The 16,586-nt window shown below is 36.8% G+C and overlaps 1 pseudogene; it reads left to right on the forward strand.

Moving 5' to 3' along the window:
* The window catches only part of LOC109061882, a 74,917-nt pseudogene extending 60,153 nt beyond the window's left edge, over nt 1-14,764 (forward strand).
* Nucleotides 14,765-16,586: the final 1,822 nt, after the last annotated feature.

Consider the following 16,586-nt stretch of genomic DNA (forward strand, 5'->3'; position numbering starts at 1 on the left):
TTCAGTGCTTTAAAGACCATTAAAAATTTGTTTATTCCCCATAAGTTAGTACTTTTTTGTCCAAATTTTCGTAAAAACAGAGGATGGAAAAATCAGAATATTGCCATATATAAAACATGCAAAATGCGCATGAAACAAAAAAAAGGTTATAGTTACTCAACATTGCTTAAGGAAAAACAAATTTCAGAAAGATGAGCATTTATATCTCGCAATTGTGACTGTGTTTCGTTTTTTGTAATTGCACAGTTTTAAATTCCACAATTTTTACTTTGATTTCTCACAACTGTGGATTTTCTCCGACCCCACAAATCGTGTGCAGGTATTGAATTACAGCGTTTGTTCAATTGTCTGCAAGGTATATATAACAGCAATTTCATTGGGTCCCTCATAATCATCATCCTCCGCGAGTTTACTCTAGTGAACAAGGCCACCAAAATAGCAAAAGGGCTCAGAAAGGATACTATCCTTACGTGTGTGGTTTCACTTATATATATGGGCTAAATAAACACACAATTGCAAGGGGGGTTGGGTGAGGGGATTTCATAGACCGGGTTCGGGCCAACAAACCACACACACACCAGAACGCTGGCGATCATGCGACATGCTGTGAAGAACTTTTTTCCTGCACCAACAGAATTGCTTGACTGGTCGCTTAAAAATACTTGCGGCGTAAAGATCGTGTCAACATAAATACAAAGAAATTGGGATGGCTTAAACACCATAGAAGCTGTTAATGGTTCTTAAATCATGGTTTTTTCTTAGGCCTACAATCTAAATACAATATACATGCCCCCCAATTTGTGGACTAGATTGGGTTTTAACGTGATGCAAGTTTGATGATAATTTCCACATGCAGACGTTGTTCATGTAGATGCATTTTATCAAAGACTCCAAGCTGAAATGTCCTGCTAGCAAAAGCGATGTGTCACAATGGGCTGGTTTGAATGGAAAAAAACTGATTTATAATAAACCTAAAATGACTTTTGAGTCTTTTCTTTTTTCGTGTATGTTGAGTCTGATGTGCTGCTTTTTTTATGCGTCTTTTATTTTGGGTCCTGAGACATGAGACAGGAACAAGGGTGAAATCATTTGTAAATACGAATTTTAGCTAATACTTAGGTACTATGGTTTGCTAGTAAACAAAGCCACTTGTAAAATCAATAGCAAAAAAAAACTATTAGTTTATTATAGTTAATTCATAGTTTATTATATTTTTTCCCTATCCTTGTTAATAACATTATATATGCTACAGTATGCTTACAAATAATGAGTTCCTCAACACACACGTAGTTTAAAACCAGTAGTAAAAAAAAAAAAAAAAACAGTTTGTTAAATGGGGTATCAGGAGTAATTATTTATTAATGTAGATTAGAGTCATGGAAAAATCTTTATCAGACATTAATTGCTAATTGCATAAATACAAAAAAGTATATGAAGAGTTCAGATGCAAAAAAAACCCCTACGAGCCATTTTGAAATTTTTCTTCTAAAAATGATCAATTTTTTGTATTTAGGCTCCGCCGTGTGCATGTTTCAGTAATTTCACTTTCTTTTTAATGGCAAGGCAATGAATAGGTTATTTTGCATTGCCATTAAAGTGAGATAACTGAACCTAAAACATAGGAGCCTGAGAAAAAATGCTCATTTTAGAAGAATATATATATATATATATATATAAGTAAGAGTATTGATATTGAGCACGTTCTGCTCGTGTTTTTTCCAGAAATAAGGCCAATGGTTCAGGTGTTAATGTTTTTTGCAAAAACGTGTGCTGAAAGGGGACTATTTTACATTTAAAACTTCATTGTTAAAACGCGTTGTGTTTTGACTTGACTGAAGCGATCGGTTTTTTCCAAATGAAAAAATGGCATCAAATGAATGTTTTCTCTAATAGTTCACCCAGGGCGTGGTGTACTGGCCCTTTTTTCAATGTTAAGACATATGAGTGCATTTATTACTTTTGCGTTTCAATTGTTTCCATTTTTTCATTGCTAATTAATGCAAAGAGGTTTTCCCTTCGGTTATTTATCCAGCGGGGCTTATTCAAATAAAAGGGTCGGGTCGTCTCTGGCGGAAAAAAACGAGCTGCTGACAGGTACCATATTAGCTTGACTCGCCCGCTCCAGTGCTCCGTGTTTTTTAAGAGAGCCAGCCCATTGGCACCTGGGCACCAGGAAAATGCAGGTCAGGAAAATGACTTTAATAAGGGCTCGGTTGGAACCACTGCTGATCCGCTGCCAGCATTTCCATGCTTCTGTGCGTCCACAGTGTCAGTAAGTATGGGTCTCAGGTGCATGGGCTCCAGGACATCAGCCATTTTGCAGCACGGTGACTCTCAAACATTAGCTCCAGTGTTTGAGGCACGATTCGTAGAAGCCAGGGATCTACACGGATCGGCTCTCCGTAGCTTCCCGATTCATAGTTCCCAATGGGACAGTGGTTAAAACAGCAGTTAGTCTAATGGGACGAAGAGGCAAAGGGATTCCACACAGCTGCTCTGAACCTCTCCAGAGGAGTGCAAGTGAGAGGAAATAAATAAAAAAAATAAACCCCCGAAGGTTTCAATATTTCAACATGCCTGGCTGGAAAGAAAGGAAAGACCAGACTGCACACCTGTGTGCATTTTGTTTACCTTTGTACATTTTAGCCCATTTTTTTCTCGTTTTCCTCCCCTCATTTTTTTTTTCTTCTTTTTTCATTCCCTAAATTAACAAAAAATAGGATTGGATACTGCCTCACCAAAGAAAAATGACAATTATACGGTTCAGTTTGTTGCTACAATTGACAAAAAGGTTTAAAAAGTTACATTTTTTAGCCTTTAGTGATTTAACACTTGCTCGTCAATGTCAAAGTGATTAGGATGGCCAATCAAATTAAAGTAGGCAGGGTTTACTTTTCACAGAAGCAGAGCGCGTGAATTCCGGAGCAAAGTGTCAGTTTTTTTAGGTTGAAAGAATTCGAGGTAAGATGGAAGTAGTAAAACATCTAATGTTTGACAAGTGTTTTTGATGACAGAAATATTAAACTACTGTCAGTAAAAATCCAGTGATGTAAAACTATTCAAACTTTTTTCTCTTTTTTTTTCAAAATTTCAATGTTTTGAATTGAAAATATAGTATCATTTACGTGATTCGTGTAGTTCCTATCTGAATATGATGAGACAAGAAGCTTTTTGCATTGTCTACACACTGGGCATACAAATAAGAGATTTTATAAAACAAATTGGACGTGGTTGTGGACTTGGTTGACTTTATTTACATGTTATTTAAATTTTTTTTGTGGCTTTAATTTTGTCTATTCCTTTTTTTTTGACTAGCCCCTCATTTTGAAACCAGGGTTTTATTAATCAACAATTTCTCCTATGAACTTTCTGTAACACTTTAGTTTACGGAGCACCATATTCACTATTTACTATAGCTGTATTTTCCCTAAGTAAACGCTTAATTTGCTTGTTTAATTGGTAGGTAATAAGGTAGAAATGTTTGTTAGATGTGATTATATACGGGCTAGATTTAATGGCGGATCTAATTAACAGCCAATATATGCTAGTATTTGCATGCTAATAAGCAACAAGTTAATAGTTGTAATCTAAAGATTTACCAAACACACCTAACTACACTCTAGTACAGGGTTCTCAATGCCAAGGAAAACCTAGAAAAATCTTTAATTGTCAAACGTTTGATTTTCCCAGGCCCTGGAAAAGCCATGTAAGCCTCAAATCGTAGAAGGCATGGAAATGTCATGAACATTGTAATCATGTGCTGTATGTGTATGCCCTATGACACCAGACGCCTTTTGGTCATTTCAATTTAGCATGTTTCTTCCAATGACTTTGAAAGTTCTTATTGGTAGTATGTCCATGATTTTGCACTTACTGGTTTAATCTGCAGCGTCCTGTTTACAGTATTGATTGTTTTTACCATATTGTCTTATCTGTAGTGTTAACATGATATGAATATGTAAATACATCATGGGTTACGCATACAATATCGGTTATATTTCAACAACTAGCAACCATGTCAGTTAAATCATACCAGCAATCATAATATTATGGACAATTCATGTTTGGTATTCCCAATACTGCATCTTTAGAAATATCACACCCACATCTGGTGTTGATTGTGCTGATGTTGGACCGAAGCAAACACCCAAAATTATTAATTTGACGCATTTTTGTAATTTGTGTCTCTTCAAGCGCACAAATTGATCAGTGATTCTCTATAGAAGTTTGAGGCTTGTTGTTGCTATCCTTGTTGAATGAAGGGGGCATTATAGTGTCAGACATTTAGGTGTCTGGTAGTCTTTTAGTTGACATCAATACTGTAATCCTTTTGAGACAAAGTGCCCTATGACAATTAGCGTCTGATTGCTAATTGTGATCTCATGAAAAAACATACAATAGGTATTTGGCTTCTAGCACATGTATGGTTTTGGACGTTTGCATAAGCATTGTAACAAACAGATGGATATGCTGTCAGCATCTAAAACGCAAGTATTTTTACACATCTGAACAACTGTAGAAATGTACCAAGATTTTATGAATCTTCTCAGGTTTATTGAATTACTGGAAACTGAGTTGGGAATATCCATATAATAGTATATTATAACTAAAACATTTTCAATGGGTATATTTACATTATGTTAACTGTGCATTATGTTATATCTTTTTATATTATTGTTATGGTGGTTAGCTCTTAGGTAGAGGTGGCTGAAGGGCAAACTATCTACTATAATATACATGCACAAATATAATTTACAAGTTTTTAATAAAGGGATTTGTGTAGATTTTTAAATGTTAACAGATGTCGATGTAAATATTACTTGTCAAAAACTTATGAATTTCATGCGATCATGATGCAAACATAATTTCTTTCAGAGGACTGGCAACAAATTTGGAGGGGCTTTTTTACTTAATAGACTTGCTCTCCGTTCAAACTAGTTTGAGAGAGTGTAGACAAAACCGAAGGGAACTTTGGGAACACATGCTTGCAATTTTGTTTTTATAGCTTACTTTTTGAGCCCTAAATTTTCAACATTTGTGGCTTTCTGAACCTTTTAAATCCAAAGAATGTGTTACAGTCAGCGGCAGCGACTCATCTGGCTCTAATTTAGATCAGTATTGTTTCTTTCTAGCCTCTGTGAGGGCATTGGACGAGCAACTAAACACCAAGTATCTGATATTCTATGGTACTAATCTGCATTCTACTGGTACATTAAATCTGCAACTTCTGGTCTATGATTTCATGTTACCTTGATACCTCACACTATTTTACATCTAATACACAAAATAACCCCTTGTTTGACCCCATTTCTAGTTTTTTATCTTTTATGTTTCAGGCGGCTGCACTGCAACCAGAAACTACATCCACATGCACCTGTTTGCGTCTTCCATGCTGAGGGCCATAGTAGTATTTTGTGAAAGACGTGGTGTTGTACTCTGGTGCCGCTCTGCAGGAATGGAGCGCATCACTGTGGAGGATCTCAATCCATCACAGAAGCACCTCCTGCCAACACAACCAAGTTTGTAAGTGCAGGACACATACCATCATATCTATCAGTGAAGTCGTCCCCCCCATAACAGTGAGGAATCTCACATTGTGTTTGTTGCCGCATAGTAGTAGTAGTTTGGGAGCATCGTTATCCGTTCTGAAGCCATTTGTTGTTGACTTGCCATCTAAAGATCCTCCTGAAATTTCAAATTGATTTGCGTAAACCAGGAAACAGGGTTTTCAATTAAGCTTTATGTGAATTAAATTAACTTCCTTTTTAATTAAACATTATAATTAAGACTATTATAGTAACTATGGTAGTTACTCAATACCTAGTAACAGGAAAGATTGTGGATATAAGAGATATTCTCATTTGGTATGATATGGGTCCCAAGGCCAAATAAAGAGTACTAGGATATAATAGAGAGTCATCCAGCAGCAACCCACATTTCCCTTTCGATTTGATTCACCACGGGCATTGTTCATAAGTCGATGCTATGGGGAAACACCATTTTTCCAAAACTACTGATACCCTATTGACATCCACCATGTGCGCACACTGGCCAATGGCAATTGTGGAGCAGCTGCCAAATATTTGAATAAATATTTAAAGCCATCTTGCACATCATTGGCTGGCTTGCTATTTTGAGTTTTACTTATGTTAATTGGGTAACACTTTCAGTCTATGGCCCCACAATTCTCACTATTAACCAGTTGCTTATAGCATGCATATTACTACTATCATATCGCTGTGGTTTATTACTAACATAAGCACTGTTGTCTGGAATAAGAACTGTCCCTTTTTCTTCCTTGTGGGAAAACACACGTCCAAAGCTCACTTTTGATGTGACAGGCTTGCTCTCACTGTGGGGAAATTAGTCTCAGGATAGCTAGCTTCTCTAAGTTTGCTCTTGTTTATGGAAGACGAGCTAGCATCATAGGTGTGTCCCACTGCCTTCATTTTCGCTCTTGTTCTCATGAACTACGGAGGAAGAGCAGTCGAGCCAGTGAAGTGAGAGCAAGAGAGTTTAAGTGAAAAGCTCACATCAGCTCTGGTTCTTTTATGCTCCTCACCTCCTCCAGTCCCTCCTGCACTCGAGCTGAGCCTTGGGAGATCGTGGATTTGTGTCCACATTTGGGTAGATTGGGTTGATGGGGATGAGTGCCATGTTTCACTGGCACCGCTCTGACAAAGAAAGATGGTACCAGCATGACAGAGGAAATCCACCCTTCCTCATCAGAGTGAACTTGAGGAGTCCGAGGAATCTGAACACAAAGGCTTCTAAACTGCATTTACTTGACCAAAAGCATTCAACAAGTTTGGCCTTTAGGTAGTCTCTGCAGGCTGAATCTGTTCATAGCCATCTGTGGTCTGGCCACCACCACAGAGCCGATCCTCACAGAGTGACCTGCTCCATATCTTCCTGGAGGTGCCAAAGAGCTGACAAAAACAGTACTGACTTTGTCCCTGCTTATTACAATGGTTTTGGGACAGTGCTGTCCTGCTGGGGGTATGACAGAAAGACATGGACAAGAAGTGACTCGAAACCGGAGCATTAGTGTTTGCAAGGTGTCAAAGATGACAACGCAGTCTAATTGTCCACACAATGGGAGAGTCTCATTTTCTCTGCTGCGCTATCTGTGGCTTAACTCATTTGAAAGCCTGTGAAAGCTTGTGAGAGAAAGCTGTGGCTTGGGGGAGAATGGCTCATGGTCGAATGTGATCCAGGTGACTATAGTCAGGACTATTCCCAGCATGATTGCACAGCAGCATAAATACAATGTTTCAAAGTGGCATTTTCTACCAAAGAAACTTCAGTTTTGACGCCTCGTCACGCTGACTCGATCAGGCTAATTGTCTTCTCACCACTACAACAAAAGACAATCTTGTTTAGCTGTGGCTCAGACCCTCAAACAGAGCCTGAGCCATCTGTCCTAGCTTATCCACAGCTGAGGGACTCGGGTCCAATGGGAAAACCTGCACCGATAAACCATATCGCTTCTCCACCGTGCGTGTGCTAAGAGGAGTTTTGTTCTTTGTCGATGTTCTGACTGGAGGCCGGCTCTTAAATGAGCCTGTTCAGTGCCTTGCTTTCATCTATCCCCCATCGTGTCAGAATGTGAGGATAAATGATGTGGTTACTTGACGTTCAGATTGGCCATGTGCAATAAAAAAACAAAAAGGTAAATACTTCAAGGTAAGGAGGGAAAGTTATCTGACACACTCAGCCTTAACGGATGACCTAAACCATTATTTGGTCGTGTGCAAGAACCCAACTTTTGGTTCACTGTGTAAGGCCTATTAAAGCACTTTCCCAACAGGGAATTCTGCAAGCTTCCAACTCTGCACTCAACAGTTGGGTCTGGATGGCCACAATGAGAGGAGAACATGAATGGCAAAACGCCATAGACCCTTTCGTTATACAACGGTTACTTTCATTGCCTTAGTTGGTGTTTATTATTTCGGCCCCAGTAATCTAATGTTCTTTGTATAATATTAATCAAACACTGGTGAAAGAACATCATAAAATGCAGATGTGCTGGGACACATCATCAGTAAATAGTACCTTGGGGTCACTGGGTGTTTCAGGTTTTTAACAATGCAACACCCAAGCACCCGGAGACCTGGCCGAGAACCACGCTCCTCGTTTCCCAGCAAACATTATGACCACCATTTCTGCACTCAATTAATACAAAGCTATTTAGTGGCTTTCTTTGTGGCTTGTTGACCTTTTCTCTTTGCTTCTCGGGGAGCCTAGTAGTGTAAAATGTAACCCTCCTCTCTCCGGGATCCTCAACCGCCACACCTCGTGCTTGTTGCGGAGTGGGTCCTCGAATCCGGGTCTCCAGCATTGGGAGGCAGACTAGCACACTAACAAGGAGGCTAAAGATTGCAGCACACTACGAGTTGGCTCTTGAGAGCAGAGGAGTGAAAGTTAACCTGCACATCGCACCTGCCCGATGGCCTCCGTTACACATCAACCCCCCTAAAACCTCAACTCCCACTAGGGGTCCCACCCACGGCAACCAATGTAACACCCTTCTCTCTTGGGATTCATCACCTCTACAACTCGTTCTTGTTCCAAATGGCGGGTATTGAACCCGGAAATCTCCGGCATGGGTAGGCGGCGACGAAGCAGCGGCTAACAAGGTAGGACTAAAGACTGCAGTCACTAGGCAACCAGTCACAGAGTGATCAGAGATAAGTCCCTGCAAAATCCTCTGTAGCACACCGCCAAGAGGCTCAAAACCAGTTTGTCCATCTCTTACCTCCTCACTCTGCAACTAGCTCCTGGTACTTGGTATGCTTCCTCTCATTGGAAGAGCTTCCACTGGTTAACTGATTATGAAGAATGCCATCATTCGCTTTAGTCCATGTTATAATTGATGAATGTGACACCATTAATTCTGCTAATACTAACATACATTATGATGAGTGGTCACAAACAAGGGGGGGGGGGGGGGGCTTGCTTAAAGGATTAGTTCCCTCCAGACTTCAAATTTCCTGATAATCAAATTGTAGAATTCAAGTGCAGCTTCAAAGGGCATCTACACGAATCCCAGCCGAGGGAGGAATAAGTAAGTTTGTTTAGTTGGCATTGTCAGTCCATTTTCATATTATATAATATATATATAGGACGGATATAGAAGATATATCTATATATATAGATATATATATATATATATATAATTATATACACACATTTTAACCACAAACTTCAGGCATTGTGTAATCATTTTGAAAAGGTCACATTTGTTTGCCCAGCAGATGGAAATCTTTTTGGTGCAGCATGATTGCAACATGATTGGACACTGTTTCCCATATGATCAGCTATCAGTGCAATGATTTTTTTTTTTTTTTTTTTTTTTCAACCAAATTCAAAAGTGAATGTCTTGTAATAATTCCCGTATCTTCAGTTGCCAGAGATGAGGGGAATGATTGCATTCAATCACGTTTATTGTACGTCATATAACTATCAGTAAGCTGCCAGTTATTCCTCAGTCAATTCGGAGGATTTGGCGCAGCTTTATATAGGGTAGGAGCCCGCTTCCATTTGGCGTCGCTTGAACGCCATTGGCCAGTCCAAGACACTGGTGTGATTCAATAAGGCTGCAGGATTTTTGGGGGAAAAAAGTAGCACTAACTAACTACTGACGCCACATCTAGTTTCCTCATCTCACAGGTAACCCCTCACATTTATCTTTCAAAACTGTTTTAAATGATCCTTAACTGTGCATTTCAATTTGTGAGGGTGAGTTAAGTAGCTTTATTTCAAAACCAAATGAAGGTGAAATAGGAACACATGCTTTTAATCAATATTTGCTGAATCAATTTTACTTTACCCTTCAAGATTGGCTGTAAGGTGGCTGTCACATCTCTTCTTGTACTTCTTTGCGACTAATTATTACTGGATTCTTGTGGAAGGCCTGTACCTGCACAGCCTTATCTTCATGACCTTCTTCTCAGACAGGAAGTACCTTTTTGGGGCTTTACTCTGATTGGCTGGGGTGAGTAAACAATCTTCATGTAGGCACTCTTATCCAATACACCGCACTAGAGCATAATTATTCTGCTTCGGGCTACAGACACCAGATAATCCAAAAGATTTAATTCATGCTTTTCTTCGGACATCTTCTCAAGTTAATTTGAAATAGGCTATCAACTGGGTTATCAATGTGTGTATCAACAGATTTTTCATTTTACTCTTGAAGAACAACAACAATTATTATGAGCTATTGCTAATTGTTTCCAGTGCAGCACAGTGGCATGTGCTATAATCTTTTGGAGACAGCAACAAATGTGGTCTGCTTTTGTGGATATACTTTGGACTCCACAGCTCCTGCATTGTACAACACTGTGTGGAAAAGTTGGACATGCACAGCGCATACAATGTGGATGCTGTGGAGTTAAGCCGCTTCTCTTCTATCTGTTGCTAAATACCAGTGGTTGCAGAGCCAAGGCTCAACTATAGACTTTGTTTTTCTGCTGGCTAGTACTTCAGACTTATGTAAATGCTTTGCCAGCATTTTCACCACCCTCAACCCAACAAATGCAATACAATACAAAACAATACAATACAATATTTTTACATTTATTATTATTATTATTGTTGTTGTTGTTGTTGTTTACTATACAATAACAAATAAACTAATACAAATATTAATTAGTTTAATTACTTGCAATAATCACTGGAAATTATACAGAAAAAAAAAAAGCCCTGATGGTTCTTCTGTATGTAGCAATAAGATGTTGAAAGTAAATGTCACATAAAGGGTTTAACTAAACAGGTTTCAGGTAAACAGGTGTTCCTGCGATGTTTGTGACCATCTGGGCCAGTGTGAGAGCCACTCTTGCTGACACTGAGTAAGTGTTTGTGTTTGAAATCGGTTTGCCAATTTACCCATGTGTACATTTATACAGGAATGCAATATTAATTCAGCTTGGGGAACAAAAAAAAATATTCTCTGTGTGGTAAATAATGTATGCCTGCACAGGGACTTTTGCAAAAGACTCTAGAAATAAAAACACAGTAACCTTTGTACACTATCTATTAAATATTAATAGGATGTCTGGATTGAGCTTTCTAAAAGTGACTGATCTGGTTTATGATCTACAGGTGATGGGATTTTTAAGCGCAGGAAACCTGAAATGGATAGTGCAGATCCCTATTCTGTCAGCAATTGTTGTAAGTTTCCATAAATAAAAATGAAAAAGAAATTCATAAGTAGGCATTATTTAAGCATAATTATTTTGATGAAAATCATTTTTATATTTTAAAATCATGAGAAGTGTAAACTCTGTGTACAACTGTGTACAAATTTGACAAACTTTCATGTGTTTCAAGTAAATTGCAAATATTATATTAATTTGTCTACCAGTTCCTTTATTGTGAATGTAGTTATTTCATGTGTCTGTTAGTTATATGTCTCAATTATGATCTATTAAATTAGTGTATATACTTTTTCCCCCAAAGGTAAATTTTTTGTTGTTCCTGAATATAATTAGAGTCTTGGCAACAAAACTTAGAGAAACAAATGCAGGAAGATGTGACAGCCAGACTAAACAGTATAGGTAAGATTTTCAACATTTAAACTTCTGAAATTACCATCTGAGATTTTTTATGCTTTTGAAAAAATATTTTTATGTTTATCATGGCTGCTTTTATTTGATCAAAAATGCAGTATGTAATACAGTATGCAGTAGTAATATAACTATTTAAAATAGCCGATTTCTATTTCAAATATATATTTTTTTAAATTAAATATAATATTTTACATTTGTTGTATATATGTTTTTAATTTATTGTCTTATATTTACTAAAAACATATAATGATATTTAAAAAGTGTTAAATGATCCTTAAGAAATCTTTGTAATTTGCTGAAGTGAGTTTTTTTTCCCCTCAAGATTCTCTGAAAGAAATACCCTTTATTTGAAATAGAAATCTTTTGTAGCATTATAATGCCTTTACTGTTGTTATTTATTTATTTTTTTTATCAGTTTAATGATCCTTTCTGAATAAAAGTGTCCATTACTTTAAAAAAATAAAATAAATCCTATTAACCCCAAACATATACTTTGGTTCTTCATCTTTTTGTTTTCTTTTTTTTATGCCACAGAAAAGCTGTTAAAATCGACGCTGGTCCTCATGCCGTTGTTTGGGGTTCACTACATTGCATAGGGCGTTCATGGCAAATGCCCTACACAGAAGTGTCTGGGGTGCCGTGGCAAATCCAGATGCATTATGAAATGCTATTTTAACTCATTCCAGGTAATATTTTCAAAAAAGATGTAGACAATTAAAATTGTACAAAGACACCAAAATATTTTATTATTACTTGTATAATTATATTTTCAATTCATGCTCTATTTTCCAGGGATTCTTTGTTGCAATTATATATTGCTTCTGCAATGGAGAGGTTTAATTACATTTTTATTTAATTGTTTATAATTAATTATTTTCACTTATGTCGGTACATTCTAGACAGGCTACCAGGTCAGTTTGTGTTTCAGTGGTTTTAAATAGCATGAAACTGCAATACTGGAGACTACAGATGCATGACCGTAGTCCTAGGACCCTAGCTTTTTGTTAGTAATTGCACTTTATACCATTTTATAGCACTTAACTAATCAAATCTCTTAATTTGCATTATTAATTTTCAGAAACAATTTACTGCTTTAATCGTTTAAATTTAACTTGATATATTCTCTTAAAAACCATTTGAGTTGACAATTCAAAAAACCAATCATATGTTTATCCCCACTATATTGGTTGCAGTGTTGAAATGTTGAGAATGTGCAGATTTTTTGTAAATCCAGTGGTCAAATGCTTCGCTCACCTGACTAGTGAGACTGGTCTTTGTGGGAATATCCACAAAACTGACAGAGTTGTGTTTCTGAATGCATATAAGCGACTATTTTAGAAAGGAACATGTAAAAGGTAAAAAAAAGAAGAATTAGGAAGAATCAATAAATTATAAATGAACTTACCGCTTTTTTGTTTTATATGTAATCAATAAAAAGCAAAAGTAATCTGATTATGACGATTTTAAAACGGAATCTAATTACAAGGGACTTCATTTTTAGAATTGCTTACATAATCCAGGGGTACATGTAATCAGTTACTTCCCAGCTGCTTTGCGTTTTTTTTCACATATGTGACCCTGGAGCACAAAAGCAGTCTTCAAGTCTCTGGGGTATATTTGTAGCAAATAGCTAAAAATACATAGCGTGTGGGTTCAAAATTATAGATTTTTCTTTTATGGCAAAAAAATCATTAGGACATTAAGAAAAGATCAGGTTCCATGAAGATATTATGTACATTTCCTACCGTAAATATATCAAAACTTCAGGGGGTTTTTGATTAGTAATAGCATTGCTAAGAACTCACTGTTGCAGTTTGGACAACTTTAAAGATGATTTTCTCAATATTTAGATTTTTTTGCACGCCCCTCAGAGAATTCTAGATTTTCAAATAGTTGTATCTCAGCCAAAATATTGTCTGCCCTAACAAACCACACATCAATGGAGAAGATTATTTATTCAGCTTTCAGATATAAATGGACCCTTATGACTGGTTTTGTGGTCCAGGGTCACATCCTATTCGCATTCTTATCACACTTTAGGTCCAAGCAGAAATCAAGAAGTCCCTGGAGTCGGAGGACGCTCGCGCTGGACTTCAAGAGAAAAGCCCGGAGTGGGCAGTAACACGTACAGCTATGGACCTATGGTGTCTCACACCAGTGTCACTAATGTGACCGCACGGGGCCCTCTGGCCCTGCACCTCACCACCCGCCTGGGGCCCGTCTCCCTCAACGGCCACCGGAACCTTCCAGGATACGTGAAGAACGGCTCGGTCCTCTGAGAACTCCATCCCGTCCTCGGGACAGGAGCTCCATATACAAGAGGAAGAAACCTTCAAAGAACTTCCAGGTGAAAAAAAAAAACCATCCCGGTGGTGGAGGAGGAAAGAGAAACAGTCATGTGACTTCACAAACCTTGATAAAAACCATGAAAAATGTTGAAGGATTAGAGAGTCCTTTGTTTCTCAGGATTTCCTCACAATTTGGGTTGTGAGACCATCTAAGACGTACAGTTGGAGCTAATGGACCAGATATGAGACGTGTCTTTTAAATGAGCCACAATATTCTTGCAAGACTGGAAGCTACTACAGGCACCAGGCCATCTTCACCAGCAGCATTCAGAGAATGAGAACAGATTTTTGCTTCAAAAATTGTGTTGAACGCATTGTGCAATGGTGAGTTTGTTTCAGGATCAAGTCATATGAGATATATGGCACTGTGGACCGTGAATTGTAAATAAGACACTCATATTTCAAAAATGTTTTTGATTAGCACTAATATAATGTTATTTACAGATGCGACTGCCAGTAGGGACACTCTTTGTATTATGATAGCAGGTTTGTGTTGGTGGAATGTGATATTTATATGTCTTTAAGCCTTAAGCAGTTGTGACTTGTTTATCCATGTGTTTAATCCGTAGATTTGCCAAATCTTGCCAGACTGTCTTTTTTCTTCATGAGTGAATTCCCTCGGAATCTGTGTAGATTTATACAGTACAAGTTTGCATTATTGCCAGTGATGATGACGTGATTGGTGCCAGTGGTGAAACCTCAAAGGATTTTGTTATCAGGACCAACACATGCTATACTAAGCATAAAAGAGAAATTCTGTCTGCGTTTTTCATTTTCAGGGTCGTTTTCGGCTGCCTTTACCATTGCAGTTTAGCATCCCTTACGAAAAAGAAGTTTATTCAAGTGTGCTATTAGTATACTTCTTTTAAACAAAAAAAAGGAAAGTATGCTTTTAGTTTAGTTTTTATGTACTTCTCATAAATATACTTAAAATTACATTTAAGTATACTTGACTTATACTTACAAAAAGTATTAATATATTTGAGCTATACTTGTGCTCCTAGAATCCGTGTTTTCATTGTTATACAGTAGAGGGCGCTAGTACACATCTTCTGCACAGAATTTCCAAAAAACACAAGTGAAGAAGAAAAAGAAACAACAGATACTAACACATGTAATCTAACACGATCATCTGACATGAAACAATATCAAAACTGTAAACGTTATGGAATAAAATGTAAACCGATGAAGAGGTAATAATTACAGTCAAGCTTTGGAGTGTTGATCGACTCCTTTTTCAGCTTTTTGTTCAAAATGTTATTTCTTTATTTTTTATGAAACTTACCCACATTAAAGTGTTTAGAAAAAGAATGCATGAAGCTAGAATAAAATGTTTTTGTTTAAAAGCAGATACCCTGTTCTTTCTTTGGATGTTTTGTATATTCAGATATTCATATAACAAAATATATACAAATTAAAACCTAAATAGGGACAAAGTAGTATACTTAAAGTATGATGTGAAGGTCACTTAAAGAAAACTTATGAGTATACTTGCAGTATAAATCTACGAAACTACTAGTTTTACTTAGACTATACTTCAGAGTGTAGAAAGTATTTAATTAGTAAACTATCAGTATACCTATAAGTTCACTTTTAGTATAATTGCAGTACAAACTACAAACATAGAGGTAAACTAGTTGTGTACTCAGAGTTTACTACTGTTATACTTTAAAAGTATACTTTTATATAATAGAAAGTGGGCCAATTTAGTCCCAAGGAGTACTGAAACAGTACACTTACAAGTATACTACTAGAACATTGATATTTATATACTTGCTACATAAAGTATACTTAAAATATACTTGAACTTTACTTAAGTATACTTAATAAAATAAACTTGAAGTATACTACTTTTTGGTAAGGGATAGTTTATAATACTGTTTCCGTTTTATCACTAAGACCATTGTTTTCATCCAAAGTGGAAAATTGTCATATTGTCTGATCATGCATAAGCAATACAATAATTCTTATTAACAAGCCATGTTATTCATATCTGAAGCACAAACAGTGCAGATGAGTTATGCATCAGCTGACATTTAGTACTTAAAGTAAGGTGTGCATTCACATATTTAACCCTACAGTAACAGCACTACTAATTAGTGCCTTATATAACACTTAACAGATTATTACAGTTTGCATTCAACAGGAATATTTTCATAAATATACTGATGTTTTTTTTTTAAATAATGCATTAAAGAAAATTATTATATTGCCTTAGAAAATATCCTTTGGCAGCACCCAGTATACCTTTCATTTCCTTTTTAGATGACATATTTCAAGTGAATAAAATACGCCTCTCATTCTGAGTAAATCAATTAACAGCATCATTATTGCTCTGTGTTTTCATGGAATTGTGAGTCTCCATTAAAAGGCATCATAAGAGCGGTTCACTGAAAACCCCTATACATTATTATACATTATCCTCATTATCGTGTAATGAATGACTGTCATATTTTTCACATCTAGACTCCATCCTGAAAAGGCTTTTATTATACCTGCTCATGCGTCATTCCACTGCCTCACATTACATTCAATCGTTTCATCATAATGTTTCATGCATTACTGTAAATGAGAAGCTGGAAATCATTTTTTACAGCCATAAGGAAGAACAAACTGAAGTCAGTATTGTAGGTTTAGAGGCTCATGGTCTGTTATGTGTAATATA

Source organism: Cyprinus carpio, chromosome B5 (assembly GCF_018340385.1).
Source record: "Cyprinus carpio isolate SPL01 chromosome B5, ASM1834038v1, whole genome shotgun sequence".
Lineage (NCBI taxonomy): Eukaryota > Metazoa > Chordata > Actinopteri > Cypriniformes > Cyprinidae > Cyprinus > Cyprinus carpio.